Source organism: Melospiza georgiana, chromosome 10 (assembly GCF_028018845.1).
Source record: "Melospiza georgiana isolate bMelGeo1 chromosome 10, bMelGeo1.pri, whole genome shotgun sequence".
NCBI lineage: Eukaryota > Metazoa > Chordata > Aves > Passeriformes > Passerellidae > Melospiza > Melospiza georgiana.
This window is the reverse complement of record NC_080439.1, coordinates 5540704-5561021: the sequence shown is the minus strand read 5'-3', so window position 1 is coordinate 5561021 and position 20318 is coordinate 5540704. Positions and strand designations below refer to the sequence as shown.

The window sequence follows — 20318 nt, the reverse complement described above, 5'->3', positions numbered from 1 at the left end:
CCTACATTTGGTAGCATTTCAAAGGTTAAAGCAGCTTTATGAGGAAAAGTTTTCAAACACTTTGCAAACATGATCCTCTTGCTGTACATCTACTATGTTTTCAATTTCAGTTTTATTTATTGCAGCAAGATGTTGCTATCTTGTTTCATTTTCAGGCACACATATTAGGATGCAATCACCTGCAACGTACCTTTAAGAACTGGAAAGGATTGTGACAGCAAAACAACAATAATACCAAGCAGGTTGGAGCTGAAAGTCTTGGGCTTGACATCCAGTTTTGTGGTCAATTCTCACCATTGCAGACAGATTCCCTCTTATCCTGCTTCAATTTATGCAGTTTTCTCAGATTTAATATGCTTATATTAGTGATAATATTTATGTAGAACTGAAGTCTCAACTCCTGATTTGCGAGCACATATGAACTGGGAAATGAAAGCTAAAAAAGCCCAGGTATTCCTGTGATAAAAGAGTTAAAAGCACCCTGAAAATGTTCAAATGACTTCAGCTGAAGAAAAAAGAGTGCTCTGTGCTGTTCCAGCTGCTGATGGCTCTGCGGGACTATTTAAATCTTGTATTTTTCACAGCACCAGGATAGTGATCAGAACATACTTCTCCAGCTTTCTAGATTCGCCACTTTGAAATGAAAGTCAAAAATCTACAGGAGGCAGCAATAAAACGAATTATTTTAAATTACCTATTGTTACTGTACCTGGTTGGGGAATAGAGCCAAGCTGTGCAAGAAATGCTGTCACAGGAAACCCTCGCTATTATCATTCAAAAAGAGCCAAAAAGGGACCTGGTGATGTTCTGTCAGTGACTGTCCAGAGAGAAAACCTTGACTTGCAGGGCTGAGGTCATCCAACAGCAAGGGGAGAGAGGAAGCACTTTGACAATGCACCTTCAGAATTGCCACCTTTTGTTAGAGAACCCCCAGTTAATAACTGCAGCTGATTACAGCATTCATTAGCATTATTTAGAGCCCTGCTCAAAAACACAAACCTGAAAGGAAATTGTTCACGTAGCCTAGGAAGCTGGGTAGACATGGCAGCCAAGAAGCAAGAAAGACATTTGAGACTGAAATTTGCTTTCTGGGGCATTGCCTTCGCAATTCCCTGTGCTCCATGCAAGCATGCCAGGATCTTTATGTAGGCTCTTGATATTTTCCTATCACCTCTCTCAGCAAAAAGTAGTAGCTGCTTCTTTCAGACCTGGTCTGTAAATATTTCATGAAACTACATATATATTGATCTAAAAATCAACATCAGAACACAAGAACAAACCCTAAGGAACACACACTCGGAGCTCATCCAAAGCCCAGATTAATTACAGAGGGAATCTGAACTTGCTGGGAACTGCTTTTAGAAATAATGCAGCTGTTTAATAATATGTTTATATTAAAAATATATATATATAATGAAACCAGTTATAAAAATGTTTAAGTTACATTAATAAGCAGCACATAAGGGAGCCCTGAAGAAAACCCAAATTTTCTATGATGTTTTATTAATAATGCTTATATGACTCCCCTCATTCTTGCTCACTTACTTGTGCCTCTCATGAACCAGAAGAACAAGCTGCATGAACTTGAACTTCTCAATTCAGCTCTCTCCTCTGTGGACCAGAGGCAAGCATGGATTACACACACTTAGCAAGCCAGCAAAGCTGCTACCATCATCTAGCAACACAGTACAGAGTAAAATCAATTACAACTCATGTACAATGTCATCAAATTAAAATTTACACTAATTGCATCTTGTGGGGCTTATATTGTCACATTCTCCAGTAAACAGTACTTAATTCATGGGAAGACTGAAAACAACAACTCGTGTGAAGGGAACGGATCTTGATTCTAAAAGCAGAAAACCCAACAACGACAAAAGAAGGAAAAAAACCCAAACCACCACAAAAGTACAAGGCACTCCTGGTGAGTTTCAGCGCATTTCTGAAGGGCTCCCAGTGCACTGCCTGCACCAGGAATCAGCCCATGGCTGGCAGGCACAGCCCCATTGTTCAGAGCTTTGCTCTTTTCACTTGTCACACCCCGGCTGCGGGAACGGGGCGCTGAACCACGGCCAGCAGCAGCAGAACAACCAACAGAACGGAACCGAGAGTTAATTTATTCTCTGGGCTTACTGCACTTGGTGCAAAACACAACTGCTGTGACGGCAGAGTGACCTTATATTTACTGATTGACCAGATGGCGAGAATTACTGACTTATGTAAGCCCCGAGCCTCCTTCCCCATCTGACAGCAGCTGGGGGAAATCAAATAAAGGGCTCTGCACAGGCTTTAGGGCTCCAGCCTCATCATCACAACGCCATTAGAAGGAAATGCTGCAGGGAAAGGCAAGGAGGGAGCAGGACTGAAACCCTGGATTCTCAAAACCAGGGGTTTTTATTCAGCAGAGCTGAAGCCATGGGTACAGCAGAGCAAGGAGGTTTGTGCACCTGCTGCCCAGGCCGTATCTCTTTTGCTAATGAATAAGTGAAGCCAGCCTCCAGGGCTGTCAATCTGGCACCTTTAGTAATTCACACAAGCCTCAAAGTTCTCTAAAAATAAATAACATGAAAAGGAACCCAAGTTGTCTCACTAGCAGTGGTTTTGACAGGTTATCTTGAGTAATGTTAATCTTTGCACCTTGCTTTCCTTAAAAAATGCCAGTTGAATCACCAATTATTTGGGACAGTTTCTAAAAACAAGCACACATGGAAATAAGGTTGATGGCAACTGAAAAAAATTACACTGGGGGTGTGCATGTGTGTTTGCATGTGTGCACACACAGATTTTTTTTTTTAAAGCCAGAATTACTGTGCAGCCCTAATTCTTGTCCCATTTCCATTAGTGCAAATCAAGAGGAATTCCATTTGAATAAACTCACTTAGGCTAATGGAGAAAAGGCACAAATTAAGCCAGAATCACAATCATAGTTCCCAAAAGATCTGTATAAAATACAACATGCTTGAAAATATTTTCCATCAGTTTTATTCGTAGATTATATTGGCAGGAGTGAAATAACTCCTCATGGACAGCACAAAAAATAAGACTGGAGTTACACTGGACAACCTTCTGAGCAGCAAACCCCTGTAACCACAAGTCAGGTCCTGAATGAAGAAAGAGAGGAAGAAACAATACCAATTCTTTCATTACCATGTCTGAAATGGCATTTAGACCTGTACAGCATTGAATATTCCTGCTGCTTTACTCAATATTAAAATATGGATCAAAATCTAATTTGCTGCCATGTATTTTCTGGATCGTTCCTACATAATTATTAACACATAGAAAAAAAAAGAGAGAGAGAGAGAGAGCGCGAGAAAAAGGCAGTGGAATAGAAGTTCTCTGTGAACTAAATCTAAATGCTCCAGCATTGATGGAGTTATTCCCTACAAAATATGGAAATCTGAGACACACATTTGAAACCCTGGATTACATGCATGCATGCATATAAAGAATAACTTCAAGGGAAAAATAATAACACATCTTGTCACTGACTAGAAAGTTACCACTTCAGCTCTCAGAAAACCTTTTGAAAATTTTACAATGGTTTAAGGATTCTTGCAAAACACAAAATAGACACAAAGCTATATCCCTTGTATGCAGAGCATGAGAAAGAGGCCAGGAAGAAACTGGTAAAGTCAAGCAAAAGAAAATCATGGGCTGAATGTCAGGGGAAAAAAACCCACTGAATGCTAAGAAGATAAAATAATGGAATAATTCCCCAGGATCATAATATTTTCTGGGATGTTAAAACAGCCTGTTGAAAGAAAAAAGGGCTACTGGGAAAACATTCTTTCTCAAAGCAAAAACTTGACATTAATGTTGCAAAAGAAGGACTAAGCAAGATTTATGAAGTGTTGCGTTCAGGATTCTACTGAAAATTTAAAACACCTAGGACAGAATACTCTGTTCTTACAGTTAGTCACACAAGTGCCCACAAGGGCTATTTTGCATGCATGTGTTGGTGTAACCTCAGCAAAACCCACAAAAGGAAAAAAAAACACAAAGGCAACAAGCTGAAATAAGGCGCGAATGCTAAACAGAAACAACATTCTTCATCTCCCTGCATCTGCCATGCCCTGCTCACATGCAACAGGCAGGAAATTTGTGCCAAGTAGTTGTGCAAGGCACTTCCTACCCAAAAAGCATTTGCAGAAGGTTTTTCAACGAAGCTACAGAACAGTAACCTCATCACCCACAGATCACCCTCAATTTAAAGCAACCTTATTGACAGTACAGCGCCAAATGCTGACACGATCTTATCAGACCTTTCCTTGCCCTCCCAAACGCAAGCAGTGGGTTATTTTAAATAATGCATTGCAGAGATGAGTGATGTGGATTTCCTCCTTTCCCCACACACATGCAAGGACAGGTCCCCTCGCGTGGACACGCAGCGCAGCCGGCAGCAGAACAAGCTCCCACACGCAGGGCAAGGATGCCCCAGAGCTGCCGACAGCACAGCATTCCACGTGTGCCTACCTGGCAGGGCTGCACTCGCTGCACTGGGCTCGTTCTCCCCCATTTCCACTGAATTACAAACTCCCTGAGCTGTTCCAGCCGGGGGACGTGTTTGCCGTGCGAGTTCTGACCTCCTGACTTTCCACCGCGGCGCGCGGTAACCCTATACCTGACTTTCTTCTGGGAATAATCAGTATCCTGCTTCCTGAGCTACCTGGGCCTGCCTGACCTGTTTCTCTATAAACTGACATCATATCCTTTGATCTGCTTTGATTAACACATGTGCTTCGGGCAAGGCTGCTTTGTCTCCTCTTGGGCTCCCCACCCTCTCCTTTCACTTTCACACAGGTTGCAAGACGGAGCGTTGCTCTGGTTCGTGGCAGGTGTTTGGCACAAAATGCCAAAGACCACAGAAAGTCAGCAACTGCTTTTAAAGAACCTCTGAATTTGCATTTTGCAGAAAATCTAAATGCTAACTAACAAACCAGTGTTTGGGATGGGAACTTTGCAGCTCTCCACCAAAGAGAACAATGATTGCTGCCCATGCAGAGCCCCTTGGCAAAATCTTTGCAAAGAACCTCAAACCCAACCCACCCTTCCCGTGCCTTTTCCCAAGGATTATCCCCAAGGAAAATGCTCTCCTTCAACACTGCAATTTCAATGTTGTTTTGATTGTTTAACAAAAAGGGCTTCTAAACAAAACAAAAGGTTGTTTTGCTTGTCTTATCCTCCCTCTCCAGCACAAGGAGATAATCTTATCCAGCCACACTCCCAACTGAGTTACAAGAAAATATTTGCTCTTTTCTGCCACGTAAATCAAACAACAGGTGTCTGATACATTTGTAATCAATTTGTTGAAAAAGCACACCTGTCTCTCTGCCTTCAAAGTTAGTTTTATTTCAACATTTGCACTTGCAACTGCCAATGACAAAAATCAAAGAGAAGACACAGCGTTATTTTAAAGGAACAAAAAACAGCAATTTAAAAGAGGTAATTAGCTCTCCCCATGTTAATCTCCATCTGGATTACACTCAAAATGGTCTAATCAATAGCGTTAGAAAAGTTTTGTAATCCAGAAGCAATTAAGTCTGTTTTTAAAAGTAAAATGTGTTGTTTTTTCTTCTTTTTCTTTTTAAAGTATTGAAACAGAAATACAGAGGGTAAAAACTAGAAGATGGGCTTTTCAAGATAATTCAGGCTAGGTAAAGCGTACTTTTCAAGTAACATTTCTGAAACAAGCTATGCTAATTCAAACAAAAATCTCATTAAAGAGTAAGAACATCCCCACCCCTCAAGGTAAGCATCACATAAGCTGAAGTAAAAGAAATTTATGCCCTGAGTTTTGCTATAGAAGGTAAATCAGACAACCCCCAAACCTCAGTCATCAGAGCAGAGAATTCCAAAAGAAGTTTTCACTTGGTTCACAGAAATGAAGGCATTTACGAGAAAATGCTCATGCTTTATTCTTGTCTGATTATTACATTAGTTGGGTTAATTCTACTGCTCCACAGCCAGAAAAGACTCTTTACCAAGAAAACAAAGAGAGAAGAAAAACATAATTAGGTCTGAAACTCAGCCTTTTACTATTTTATTTCTGTTAGCTTAGCTAAGCTATTGCTACGTATTCCCCCATAATCAGCTCCTGGCCCAAAATCTGCACTCAGTGGTTCCTGCAATTCACCAGGCTCGTGCATCCTGCTGTCATTTACAGCCACTGGGCTGAAGCTGCCCCTGGCCAGCTCAGGGTCAGTGCAAGGGGTGAGACTCCAGCAGACACCTGTGGAATCTCCCCAGCTGCTCCCCGACTTCCAGCTCCAATGCTGAACATCATCTTTGAATTAAATCACTGAGTTTTCCGTGGAAAGTGCCAGTGAAACATTCCACTGAAACATCCGTTCAGTGGGTGGAGGTTTTCAGTTCTAGTGCAGCTTCCTCTGCTTAAGGACCAAGACTAAATGAAGTTATTTCGGTGCGCAAAGAAAAGAGTAAGAAAGAACTTTGGTGGCTTTGTGTTTACTTCAAGAGGGAAAAACCCAAAGTGGTCTTTCCTGAAAGCTTCTGTTAGGACAGCTACTGGACAACAAGCGTGCAAGAACACACACCGAGCCTTTATTAAAGGCTCTATGTCTATTCATGCTTTTCAACCAGATCCCTATTAAGAAAAGAGATACCTAAGTTAACAATCCATTTCTGGGGACAGCAGAGGAACACATTCAGAAACTTCTCCTTGACCACCAGACTTGGCTAATTCAAAGATTTGGGACTGAGCCTCTATAAACAAACACGTGTGGGTTGCTCTATTTTTAATACATGCTTAAGAAAAGCAAGTTTATTTATCAGTGGCTTTCCGCACTGCAATGTAAAATATATTTGATAATTAACTGATGAGAGAAACATCTAAAGCATTTCTGCCCTCTCCAAACCCAAACTGCCCGACTCTTGAAAGAGAATTCCTTAAATAACCTATGTTGGTATTACTTCTAAGCATGAAAAAAATCACAATGATTACTTTTTACCCTCACTGCTATACTCCATGAGGTGTCCCTCCACCCCCATAAGGAGAGCTACTCATTCCGAAGAAAATGGAAGTCTAAGGCTATATATATAAATAACTCCTCTCCTTAGCTACTGAGTACCAGCACTTGCTTCAAGAGTAAGGTTTTGATTTTAGGCTTTTAGCACCTACAGAAGGATTTTGTAGCTACAGTTCTAGCATTTTCTCACATCACCTTCTGTTAACTCTTAAATATTTTTAAGAATTCAAGAGATGAGAGTGATAGTACTGAAAATACTTCTTCCCTTGAAACGAAGACTACAAGTGGGAATAGCGCAAAAAGGACGGAAACTCAAGATTTTTCACACTCCCTCTCTCAACAATGACTGATGGTGAGAAGTGGCTTTCTTGCTTTTATGTTCTCCTAGAACTGTTTGTTGTGCTCAGTTGTGTGCAATGATTTAAATGGAGTGTTTTCCAAAGGAGGAACTCTTAATTCACTCATCCTCTCCAGAAACACCCAAGTGTGAAAATGCAGTGGCTTTGTTCTGCTCCCAGAAATAAAAAAAAAAAAAAAAGAAAAGTGATTCTATGTATTTACTGCACATCAAATACAATATTTCTTAGTCTAAAGAGTGCATCTGACAGAAAGCAAACAGAAATGTAATTTGATGATTGCAGTGATCAGGGCTGAAAAAGAGAAAATTTGGTTATGCTGTACATGAAGACATGGCAAGCAGATCTCTGCATCGTCCTGCTGACACCATGGATGACTGTAAGCCTAAATTCCATGTCACTGGAAACAGAGCACACCCCACCAATAGTGCTGAGAATGGGCAGAGAATATGAATTTTGTCCCAATCTTCTTAGAGTAGGTCTGCAAAGCTAGAGGTCCTCACAACTGAAAACCTTCAGAAAAGCCAAGGTTTCCCCTGTGTGCTGGCCCAAAGGCTTTCAGGACTCTCACTTTTACTCAAGAATATTGTTTTTTTATAGAATTAATGCAAAGAAAGCAATATCACCCACAGCTAACACTGCTGCTGTCACTCTTTACTGGTAACATGCTCTGTTACACTAGATACTCTACAAAGGGAACAGAAATACACATTTTGGGGTTTGGTTTTTTCTAAAGATCATCATTCCAATGTTTCCAAAACATTAATAACAAGACACAATTATTACATATGAAATTGCAGTGATAATACATATAATATCCAGAACTGAAACATAAGAACTGTGATTATGCAGAGTTCTTTTACACAATTGCTAAGATGACTCTGATCCAGGCTCTGTGAACACTTGCTCCTTGTTAATCATGTGTTTTAAAGTGCATCACAGGACAGAAGCAGCCAATAAAGTTTCTTGCACCGACCACCAGTCTGGCACCATGGTCTGACAGTTTTGACAAGATGATAATAACAAATATTTCACCTTCAGCAATGGCAGGAGTGCTGGGAGCAAAGGGACAGTGCCAGTCCTGTCTGCCTCACTAAACCAGAGGGGCACAGATTCTGATGTTTGCATATTGTTGGTGCTTGGGTTTTCTTGTTGTTAGTGCTGGTTGTTAGTTTGTTTTTAAGAGCAACATGGCTATTTCATTTATCACATGAAAAATGGTACAGCAAAAGGAACAGCATTGTTTGGTTGGCCTCTAAATTACAAGCAGTTGTTTAGGCGACAACCTCAGTTAAAACAGGAGATGGGAGGGAACAATACTTTCTTCCACAATTAAAACTGATTAAACACAAAGGAAAGGATGACCAGTCTCAAAACCCACAGTAAAAAAGGTTTTCAATGTCTGTGCAAATGATGCACTAAAAATAAAAGAGTGAGTGCCAGCAGCAGAGACCTTGCACAGACAGCACTGAGCAAAGCCCAGGAAAGACTTAATCCATCATTCCTCATCTTGTCTAAGTTTTATTTCCAACTCTAATTGTTGGAATTAAACTTCTTCACCAGTTTCAAGGATGCTGTGGTATAAAACTTCACACAGGTGCTAACACCACCTCTTTGAAACCTAGTGAGAAACAAAATATATTTGTTCCCATTTACTTCTAAGCATTAATAACAAGTAATTACTGAAGGGATCAGAAAAAGATCCAAAACACAACTCTGACCTGCAACTCACTGATGTGGACTGAACAGAATTAAAATTTAGATCTTCTAGATCCCAGAGAAGGTTGCACAGAGGAGCAGTCTCCTTTTTCAAAAGCATATCCAGCAAAATGACTGACATGTTGTTCAAGCTCAACCTAATCCCTTGCTGAGTGAGAAAATCACACGCCAAGGGAATTTATTAGTATGCAGAAAAAAGGAGGATTCATTATTTTTTGTTGTTTTGTTAACAATGCATACATTATTTTCACAATACCTGAATTACGGGTAACTCTTCTGTCTGTCTGAGACTTAACAGTCCTGACATGATTGACAATGCAACACAATGTGACCTGTTTTACCTTTTATGACCATAAGAAAACTCAACATTTCTCCTTCTTCCCTCTCAAAATTGTGATTTGGAAGGCTGAAACGACCACTTTCCTCACAGAAGTATTTTTCCCTCCGCAGAAAACAGGTGCTTTGTCAAAATGCAATTTTTGAAGTTCCTTTAAATTCCATTTTCTAATCAGTTCCTGCTCCTCAGTTTTCACTCCAAGAGCATTAGCAACCAAACCTCAAAAAAAACCAGTTAGCAATCAAAATCAGCAATGGCCTCCTGATTCACTTTTAATGCTTTATACTTCCTAGTTAATGAAAATATAGGTCTGTAGAAAATAAATAACAACTCAAGCTTCAGCAGCTTCAGACTGAAGGATGAGTGCACAGAAGCGAAAGCTGCAGACACATTACTGTGAAGTTGGTTTGCAGAAGGTAGAAAAAAAGAAGGATTAGTTTCTCCTGTTTCCTTCTAATTTGTTTTTTTCTGTATTCAACAAACTCCTATATTAATTAAACTCCACCTTCAATAAAGGTCTGGTGCACAGAAGATTGTATTTTTAAATCTGAGGCTATAAATTATAGTAATGCAGAGTATACAAAATATAATAAAAATCCCCCTGCCCTTTGATCCACTTGATTATTTAGTAAAACAGTAGAATTAAACCTGAGCTTTTTAAAGATGGTGTTTGTTTGGCTGAAAAATCTCTTCGCAATTTATTTCTGCCACCTTTACTTCTGATGAACCTTGTAGTTATAATTGAAAGCAAAGGAAAAATTGCATGACAAAAGTAAGCAGCTTAAGAAAAGGAGAATGGAAGGGTGAGGGAATGAAGAAAGTTTGTCAGCAAGAGAGCTCACGTTGAAAATGCTAATACTAACTCCATCTTGCACAACTAAGAAGTAAATCTTACTATTCTAAGATCACATTAGGAAGCACAAAGTCTAGAAACCTAATACAGGAAATCAAAGCTGATCAGTTCTAAATAGGGGGGGGGGAAAATCACCATTTTATTCGTACTCTTTTAGAAAAAGCACCTCTTCAAAAAAGGGTTTGGATTTTGGCAAGATGAACACACATCTCCAGATCCATCTAGCGCAGCTGGGAAGGGCTGCAGTTTAAGTAGGTCAGCTTGCATTCCAGGCACATATGTAAGCTTTTAGAACACATTTACTCTATGAAATACAGTCATTTAACATGGAGATGGATTTTCAAGCCAACGAAGACTTGAATGCTGAAATATCTCCTACCCCAGCAAATGCAGAAGAGCCAGGAAGAATCTTATGAGTGAATCTTCAATCACTACAGATTGCTACAACAGGAGAGCTGTTAAACACACACACACACATATATAAAGATATATAGCTATGTATATCCTACAGAGAAGCAATAATATGCTACAAAGGACCCCACGGTGTGGGACTGCCCTGTGCAGCAGGACAGGCAGCTCCTGCAATCCACACATCCCATCAAGCAGAACCTGAATCCCTCCAGAATGGAGAAAATCAACCAAACCCTGCCCTGACACACCATCCACCAGGCTAAACAGGGTCTCTGAAACACAGTTTTGTCACATCCATGGACAAAGGAGGGCACAAACTGACCAGAAAAGCCTCTGAGCTGATATTCCCACAGCCATTTAATTATTTTCTGGCCAGCAGAGTTGCTGCCCCCTTGTGCCAGGTGTGGTTGTCTCCTGACAAAGCTCAGGTAAGCCATCCCCTTCACTGGCCCCACTGATGCCTTTGCCTGGATTCTAAAATTAAGAGCCAGACACAGTTAAGAGATAAAGGGTTTTTACCTGGGTATTTAATAAGGATTTTCATGGTGTAACAATTTGCCAACATGTCAAAATGCACACAGATGGTAGATCACGGATAAAATTTTATCGATTTTGAAAATTACCTTATCTAACAAAGATGCCCTAATGAGAGGCTTGAATGAATAGCATGACATCTCCCAGTCCCAAAGTACTCCCCCCTAGATGGGTTTAATCCTAGTTTACAGGATGTGTTTCAGAGGGGACCTTGGTTTTTTAAGGTAGATTAGCGTTGCCTGGCCTCCAGCTGTGAGGTCTTTGGGATGTTTGGTCTTCTGACCTAACAGAACAGCAGAACTATGCTAAAATATCAGATTTAAGGAATTACAAGTACGCACGCTAAGGGTACTGAGAATACTTAAGAGGTATATGTAAAAGAAAAGGCAAAAAATCATCGTGGCATCACCACAGTAGGAAAGTCTCCAGTGTTTCCTGATCCATCTCCGTTTCCTGCTACATACAAGTGTAAATCAGCACCCACAGGGGAAAGGGGGTGGGGGTTAAAAATTAGGGTTAGGGTTTTTCCAAACTAGTTGTTAATTATTTACTATAAGTAACTCCCCATACAAAGCCTTTCTAGTGTGAAATAACACTCTTCATTGCTGTTTGCATCTCTGAATCGGCTTTGCAGTACTGCTAAAAAACAGAAGAAGCTCTATTTTTCCAGAGAGAGTAAAGGCAGCAAAATCTTATTCTCCCCAACTGAGGGGGAAAAAAAGACAAATTATTTTTAGATTAGCACTGTTTTCCATTTCTCCCCAAATCCACAATAAAGTTTTATTTTTCCCAATTCCAGTTGCAGTGCTGTACTCTTAGAAAACACAGATGTTGGCTTGGTATTTACTTGTATGCAGTTATTGCATTGCTTCCTGTATTTTCACATGGATTTTTTAAATACAGAAGCAACACGGGAAATTAGATCTAAAATGCATCAACCATGACCCTTTTTTTCCTGTTGTATCATATGCTTTAACCAAAAAATTGTCTCCATATCTCAAATGGACAGGATATTATGTAACAAAAAACAGCACAGAATCCAAAATGAAGGATGAGAAGTTAATTTTGTGTCCATAATTAAGAAAAGAAATCAGAATTTCACTTTCATACTATGCTCATGGTACATACAAAAAAAGTAAAACCTTTTAATTCTTCTCTGCTCTGGGTTGAACTTTCCATGACTGTGTTTCAGTTCTATAAGAAATTAAGCAGTCCAATAGAAATTACTACAATATAGGTCAGTAAAAGAAGATTAAAATCCTTGCAAAAGTCAGTTGAAAGTGTCAAAAGTAGCTGATTTGAACCATCATAGTGTAAGTTTCCTTAACCAACATTTCAATGAAACCAATGTTTTAACAGATCAGTTATACTGAAATTTCCTAAGACAGCAGCAGGCATTTCAATGGAATGCTGAAAGCATTTAATATACTCCACTCGCATTCCTTACAACATGATGGACAAAAAGGATTTAAAGTTTAGAATGATTCCATTTGAATTGCAAATAAAAGAACATTTCTGGTAACATGGCAGAAGTTGGATGTGCGTTTTTCGACAGAAATGTATTGTACAGACAGAATAATACAAACTGCCCACAGTTAAAAAGAAAAAAAAGCTTACTTATTGTCTTGGTTCAATTATAATTATTTTTAAAGTATTTTGCTATCTTAGAATCTGCTATAGGGGAGTAAGCAGCCAGCAATTTGGACACCTTGGACATGAACATAGATTCATCCTAAAATTTTAATATTTTCCTTCATTGATACAGCAGATTAAGGCACAGCTTTGAGGCTTTGGGTCCAAAGTTTCTGTAACACCAGTGCAGTTGCAGCCCCCTCCACGCCAGTGGTTAAATTTGGGTTAATACAATTCTATCCACAGACAATCACACGTGCAGATGATGAGAAAGAGCAATCTTGCCCCAGACCAAGGCTGCCCTAAAGAATGCAAGTTACCAGTCCAGAGCAGTTTATCCAAACTTTCCCATGAATCATCATGAGCTACGAAACATTTCTCAATACCCCGCAGCAAACTCAAGGCTTGTAATACAAGTATAAACCATTAAAAAGATAAATAGTAAGTCAGATGCTGCAGCCTGCAAGAGAAAGAAGGAGAAAGACTATTTTGTTAATGACAATGGCCTCAAGGCTTTGGCTGTCCACACTGAAACTTTTCAAACCTTTCACCTGATTTTCTGAGGATCTCCAGTTACAAGGAAGCAGTTCCACACAGCTGCTGTCTGGCCTCTGTGTGTTTGCTTGGGGACAGAAGAGAATGGATTGTACAGGAAAAAAAAAAGTTAGATAAAAATGCTGATAAAAATCAGATTTTTATTATTATTCCAAGCCTGATAATTACAAAGCCTACAGTAAATTCAATAGACTTCTTTGCAAATTCCATCAATACATTTCCATGCAAACAGTGTTTTTTGACAGCTGGTCAGGTTACACACTATGCCAAAATGCTCTACAGTTTCAGCTGTAGGAACAACTATTAACAAAAAGCTTGAACTCAACAAGAAAAAAGGGAAGCAAGCATTTAGCAAATAACAATTACTCTTACAAGTAAGAGGTGTTTGATTTTTTTGTTTAAGAATCCCCAAGATGATACAGTTGTAGATATACACACACTTTAACCTCACTTTTGCCTGGTGTGAGAAATGGGCAAAAAAATGCCAGGTAGATCTTCTGTCCAACAGCTCAAAACAAGAACCCAATCTGCTTCCTACAGCTTTGACCTCATCATTAGGCACCAAAGTTGTTTCTGAGAAACAGAAGAGCAAAGAAAATTACTTGAAATGCTCAAAATACACTGGATTATGCAGCCTCTGCAAGCCAGTTGCACCTTTCTCCTTAATAATTATCTCCATGTAAAAGGAAAACAGTTACTCGATCAATGTTCACTTGATGACAGCAACATTCACGGGGTAATGTCCATGTACTTTCCCAAAAGTCTTCCAGGGAACACCAATTTAACACCACATCCCTAAGGAAACATCACCCACCTACAACCCTCCTGCAGCACAGAGAGAGATCCACCCCTTGTGTGACACCTGTGTTCAAAATCCATTTGAATTGTTTAACAGTAACTTGTACAAGGTCAAGTCTGTCAGAATCCTCACTGTGCTCTCAGCCTGACATTATTTCTCTGTAAGAAGGGAAACAAAGCAGATGTGTCATTCCAGAGTGTGTTTAACCACAAAAAGGCTTCTTCTCAGGGCTGCAATTACAACACAAACTCCAGCTCATTATCTTTTGCACTAATGATAATTTTCAGAAGGCTCTCAGACTAAGAAAACAGAACTTAACATGGAATTAGGTCTAAGAGCTCTCAATTTTAAGCAAGTCTCTTCCTTGAAACCACAATAAAGCATGGGACAGGAAGCTCACATTTTCTTCCTTTAGGTAAAACGCTTGATTTGCTTTTATTCCACTTGTGTTTCTTTTTAGAAGCGTGAAATACACAGAGACAAAACACAAAAGATACAGATCTAACCCAGCCACGAAGCACATTGAGGATAGTGTGCAAACCCTCAGAAATCCTTCTTCATGAGCTCAAGAGATGAGCCAGTGCCAACTCCCGTGCGGTGACAAGGGACCTCAGCCCATCCTCCCAGGTTGCCAGGCAACCATTCCTGCATCCCTGGCTTTATTCATCAGCCATTAAGCACCATCAGGCTCCCTTTCTTTTCTCCCTCACACAGGCTCCCACTCTGAGATGGATGAAGGGGTTTCCAAGCAGAAGCAACACTCTGGGTTTTAACAGCTGATAGGTTTTAGCCGATTCGCACAACTCAGATAATTGCTTTGTAGTGAAAGGTTCGGCATGATTGCAAGGTATGGCTGCATTAGGAAGAGGTTTCTGTTAAAAGCTGACATTAATAGACATCTAATATTATTAGACAATGAAGATCTCATGCTGACAACACTAACTGCCCTTTGAATTTTTTAAAAATAAAGCAACAGGTGACAGTTTTTTAAACCCAGAAGAATGGCATTCACCATGAGCAAGTGCTGTTCTAAACCATGTCAAGATAAATAAAAACCAATTATCTCAGAAGCAGAACTGTGCTATCTTTAACTTATTCCAGGGAAACAAAGCAGAACTGCAGCCACTGGAGGTACTGATCCAGTCCTGAGTATCAGTGCAAATACTCCCCACCTCTGGAGCACTTGTCTCTCCGTAATTCTCAAGTCCCAGGTTCAATTCCTCGTAGGCACCAGCAGAGCAGACCTGCAGCCCAAACAGAGCTGGGCAATGAAAATGCCTTCATCCACAGACACAGCAGGGCACGTAGAAACAAGAAGTTCCAAATACTGAAAATTACCCATTCTGAGTGATTTCAATGAATGAACAAGACATATTAAACATTCAAATCAGGTAAAACCATGATAAAAGACACTTAGTTGAGATTAAGAAAACTTAGCTGTACTCACAGGTAACTAACTGTTCATAAAGTTTTTAAAAGAATTCTTTTCTGCAATGATTTCACAAACAAAACAAGCTTGCCACAGCAAGTTAAACAATTCTGGAGGAGAAAGGCTAAAAATATGCAGTTAGAGGATACATTTTCCATATACATGAGGAATCAAAGCATATACATATATAATGAAAGTTGTAGAGTGCTGAAAATTAGTCTCTGGTTTGGCTCTTACTTTCCTACAGATATTTAATTCCCCTTCATCATTTTCACTGCCTTGCTCCCTATACCAGGAGTATGGTACCATGAAAGGAAAATTAAGAGGAGGAAAAATGTGAATTACCATTCTACCAATTTTGTTTGCAACTGAGCTCGCGACATGCAGAAGCTCAGAGCGGCAACCTGATTTTCAATTATTTATACTTTGTTGCCTTTTTAATTTCATATTTTCCATTCAATTAGAATCATCTCTCCTTCATATGCATATTCAATTTTCAGACAAAACCAGACAGGTACCAAGGCAGTATGTAAGACACATAAGCATTCATGCCACTGTCATTTCTTTTAATTACTGAAGCCAAAGTCAAATTACTGGCTTATGCTTACACTTTATTTTGACTAAATTTTAAATTTTGCAACTTAACTCCTTAAAATACTTTTTATTCTGAGCACATGATATCCTCACATTTTTTCCAAGCTGAATAACAACCATGATGAGAAGAAAAGTTAGAAGAGGTTTTTGTTCATTTACCTTAAAGCCAAGATGGGATCAGCTTTGTAGAGACTTTGTCACGAAGGCATATTTTCAATCTGGCCTCTACACTAATTCTCTGCAAAAGAGGGATACATCACATTTTATAATACCACTCATTGAAACAGAAAAGTGATCATTTGCAATGATGCAAATTGTAAATATAAACAGAAGATGCATTTTCCTGACACTGCAGCAAAGTAAAACATATTTTGAAGCATGATGGTACTTAGGAAATAATTTTCTTACTTAGAGAAACAAAATATCTGCCTAAAATGTTAAAATCAATGTCCTCGTACCCAGCAAGGTCTGTTTCATGAAGACTCATGACTCCTCAGCAGGGAATTTGTGGTGGCACTTCTGCTATACTACAAAACACTGGACAACCAACAATTGCCTTTGTTATCCATCAGTAAACAGGAATTGTTCTCATTACAAAAAAAAAACCACCGATATTATGATCATTTCAATATCTCACATATTTCCCAGCAGCACCCTCATTATCACCCATATAAATCTCCCTCCTTCTTTAATGAAATTCAGTTGTCAATGTGTTCCTTCCTTAAGCAAAACAAGGTAGTTCAGTACATATTTAAACAGTCTCTGTGCATATCACTGAAGTTCAGTCCTAATAAAGGCTTATTACAAAGATTCACAGATTGCTCCACTAATAAGCAAGCTTCCATTGCAGCACTCCATAAATTATAAAACAAAGAGGGAAAAGGACCAATAGCAACAAACTTTTGTCATAACTTTCTGTAAACAAAACCATATCAGTAAAGAAGTGATTGAAAAAATTAAAAAATAAAAATGCACTGTGACTGTTGAAGGAAAGACTGAGGCACCCAGTGCCAAGGTCTGGTGTTGGACCTCAGAGGTCTTTTCCAACCTCATTGATTCTGTGACTTCTTGTCAATGTCCAGAATGCAGAACCCACCCAGCTCCTCCATTACTCCATTTCACAGGTCCACAACAAGCACTAATCCAAATGAGCAAACAGCACACTGAACTAGCAGGGGTTCCATCTCCCAGACACTTGGATTTAATGTAAATTAAACTGGTTTTACAGTTAGAACAGAAATAGCAATGTTAGACTGGGATGCTCAGGGCTTCGTACAGCCAAGTAAAAGTAAGAGAAAAATACCAGTCCTAAATAAAATTCATGGTGTGCCCCTCAGAAACCCCTCTTCACAAAGGCAGTTGAAAATGAACTGCAGCAAAGCAGCAAAATTTCAAACTGAAGGATGGATTTACTGGGTTCCAAAAATCACATTTCCTTGACAATACAATATTGTACTACTCTTCTCCAAAAGAACATCTCTAGACTATACAGCCCCTGTAAGTACATCTTCCATTCATGGTCTGACTGGACAAGAGAAAAGGAAGATGAAAAAAAAAAAAAAAAAAAAAACCCACAAAAAAACAAACCCAGCTTTTTCCCTGGACCAGCAAAAAAATCTTATTTGCTCACAGGTCTCAGATAAAAGCTTCACGTTACAACATTTCATCCTTCTTACAGTTTTACTGCTCAAAAGGTGAACTACGAGATTAAATCCAACTTTCTATTAAGCTCTAGAGACAGTCACATGCCATGTAACTCACAAGGCTTCAGAGTTTGGACACAGTAGTAGATATTGAATATATGAGGGGAGCATTTCAAAAAGGCATTAACACTAATAGGGCTTACATATGTGTATCAAGGGAAGAATAGCTGCTAAGTTATGACACTCCTCAGTCCTGACCCAGAGGTACAGAGAGAAGCTGTCTGTATAATTCCACTGAATTCTGAGAGATTCTCCTAAATTCACCCACTTAGAAGACGGATTTATTTTTTTCAGGCATCTACTGGAGAAGAAAAGAAGTGAGGGGGGACAAACAAAAGTCAAATCATACACAAATCACTCAAACGTGGTTGTGTTTGACCAGTTTGAAGAACAAGTGCAGGGGCAAATTTAGCAGACACAGAATGGGGGTTGTTTTGTTTATTTAGTTGAAAATCAGTGGAAAAAGAACCCCACAGAGAACAATTCCACAGAACATCAACAGATTATAGTTTTGTCCTGTCTCTCACATTTGGACATGCAGAACACTAAGTTTTTTTTCTGTCCTCAAGACTAATAACTGCAGGCTCTCACACCCCTACACCTTCTAGATATACAGTTTAAAAGGAGCAAAACAATTTGTTGACATAATAACAATAAGATTCAGGGAACTGAAAATAAAAGGTCATGTTTCAGTTTCACCAGCCAGAGCCATTTATTTCATTAGTGACCACCTTCCTTGGCAGTAATGACTATGTTCATCCATGCCATCTATATATAACTTTTATGCAGCTAGCAAAGGTACAGATAACGACTCTGAAGTAATTTCAGCAGGGAAGCTTGAGGAAAAATATTCCCGTACACAAATCCTGAAGAAATTGTTCTCTTCTCAACAAAGTTTATATTTGAGATGGTAAGTATTTCTTGCTAGTAGAGAATATTGCAAATTAGAGCAGAAATCCCATTTCACTTAAAACTGTAATTCCTGTGTTTCACATGAGGCTCATAATTCAGTGGGTAGAGAGGGCAGGGAGAAAGAGGAAGGAGGGACACAAGGATACAACAGCTCTTGGATTAGATGTTGCCACTTTCAATCCATCATCACATTTCCTCAGATTATGAAAATTACTTTTTCCCAGTAGTACATTTCACGCTTGACAGATTACAGATCAGTTTACACATTCACAACTGGAGCACTTGGATTTTACAAAAGTTCAGGTCTTTTGAGACCAGCATTTGTTATGTGGTTTGACATGAGTCAAGAGAAACATTCTATGAGACAATGCCAGAGACACTTTCTGGCAATGAAATGGGTGAAGTCACAAACCCCTTAATGATCTCTGCAGCCAGCCTGAATTTAACACATTTTCTTTGACTTTACAGCTGGCTCAGAAAGGTCATTAAACTATTATATCTACTGTTATGTAGAGCAGCACTATACACATGTAAAGTTTCTATAGCAACACTTTCTTAATTCACTCTTTAAGCAAAACACCAATTAGCTTTTTATTATAGCCAATTAAAAAAATCTGCACACTAATTGACAACCTCTCTACACAGAATTTAAGCTTATGCAGAGGAAAATTGCAGTAAAATTTTTTTATGGTAATAGCTTACTTCCTATTCTCCCCTCTTAAGAGAACAGTAAATTATTCCTGATCGGTGCTGAACATCTATTTTCCAATCTAAACCATCCAGACACAGAAGTAACCTCTCCTGATATGCCTTAAATCTGAGGAGAGCCTGCAGATCACAGGTTTCAAAAAGACATCAAAAATGTAATGAGGTGACTTCTTTCTGCATTGCAGGAAACTGGGCATTGGCGCCTGCACCTGGAGATCATGCAAGAGGCAGCCAGCAAAGTGCTTCTCTTTCAGACTAGCCAAGCATGTTGAGCCAAGTGAGAAAGATGGCAAAAAAAAACAACACCACAAGTCAAATTTAGCAGGGCAGAAAAGACATTTTCATTTCCTTCTTAGTACTTAGTGTTGGTTTTCTCCGATGTCTTCTGCACAGCTGGTGATGACAGCTTCTTTGTATGTCACTTCAAGTAGCAAATATCAAGACATATTAGTCAGAAACCAGTCAGTGAACACAGTATAAAATGGAGTACAACATGATGTAGAGTATCAGGAGAAATAGTCAACAAGAGAAGTTAAACCATCCTCTTTTTTCTAAGATATTCTGCAGGAAGCTGAATAAAAAGCATCGTTCCCCTTACAGTTCTTCCATGTGAGGTGTCGGGATTCACCTTACTAATAAATAAATAAATACGCACAGAATGAGGTGGCAGATGGTTCCTCTGACAAGCTCAGCATGCCCCAATCAACAATTAATGGTACTTGAGGTATCAGTAGGTCTGCTGATTCTTAAGGACACACTACAGGAACTGCTCCTATTCCCACAATCT

At 39.3% G+C, this 20318-nt stretch overlaps 1 protein-coding gene across 1 annotated transcript in view; it reads right to left on the bottom strand.

The window, feature by feature from the left end:
* NAALADL2 (N-acetylated alpha-linked acidic dipeptidase like 2) overlaps positions 1-20318 on the bottom strand; it is a 401015-nt gene that overhangs the window by 299304 nt on the left and 81393 nt on the right. Inside the window, exon 2 of the mRNA XM_058031067.1 lies at positions 16368-16446. The gene's annotated coding sequence lies outside the window, so the exon portion shown is untranslated. The remainder of the gene's footprint in view (positions 1-16367; positions 16447-20318) is intronic.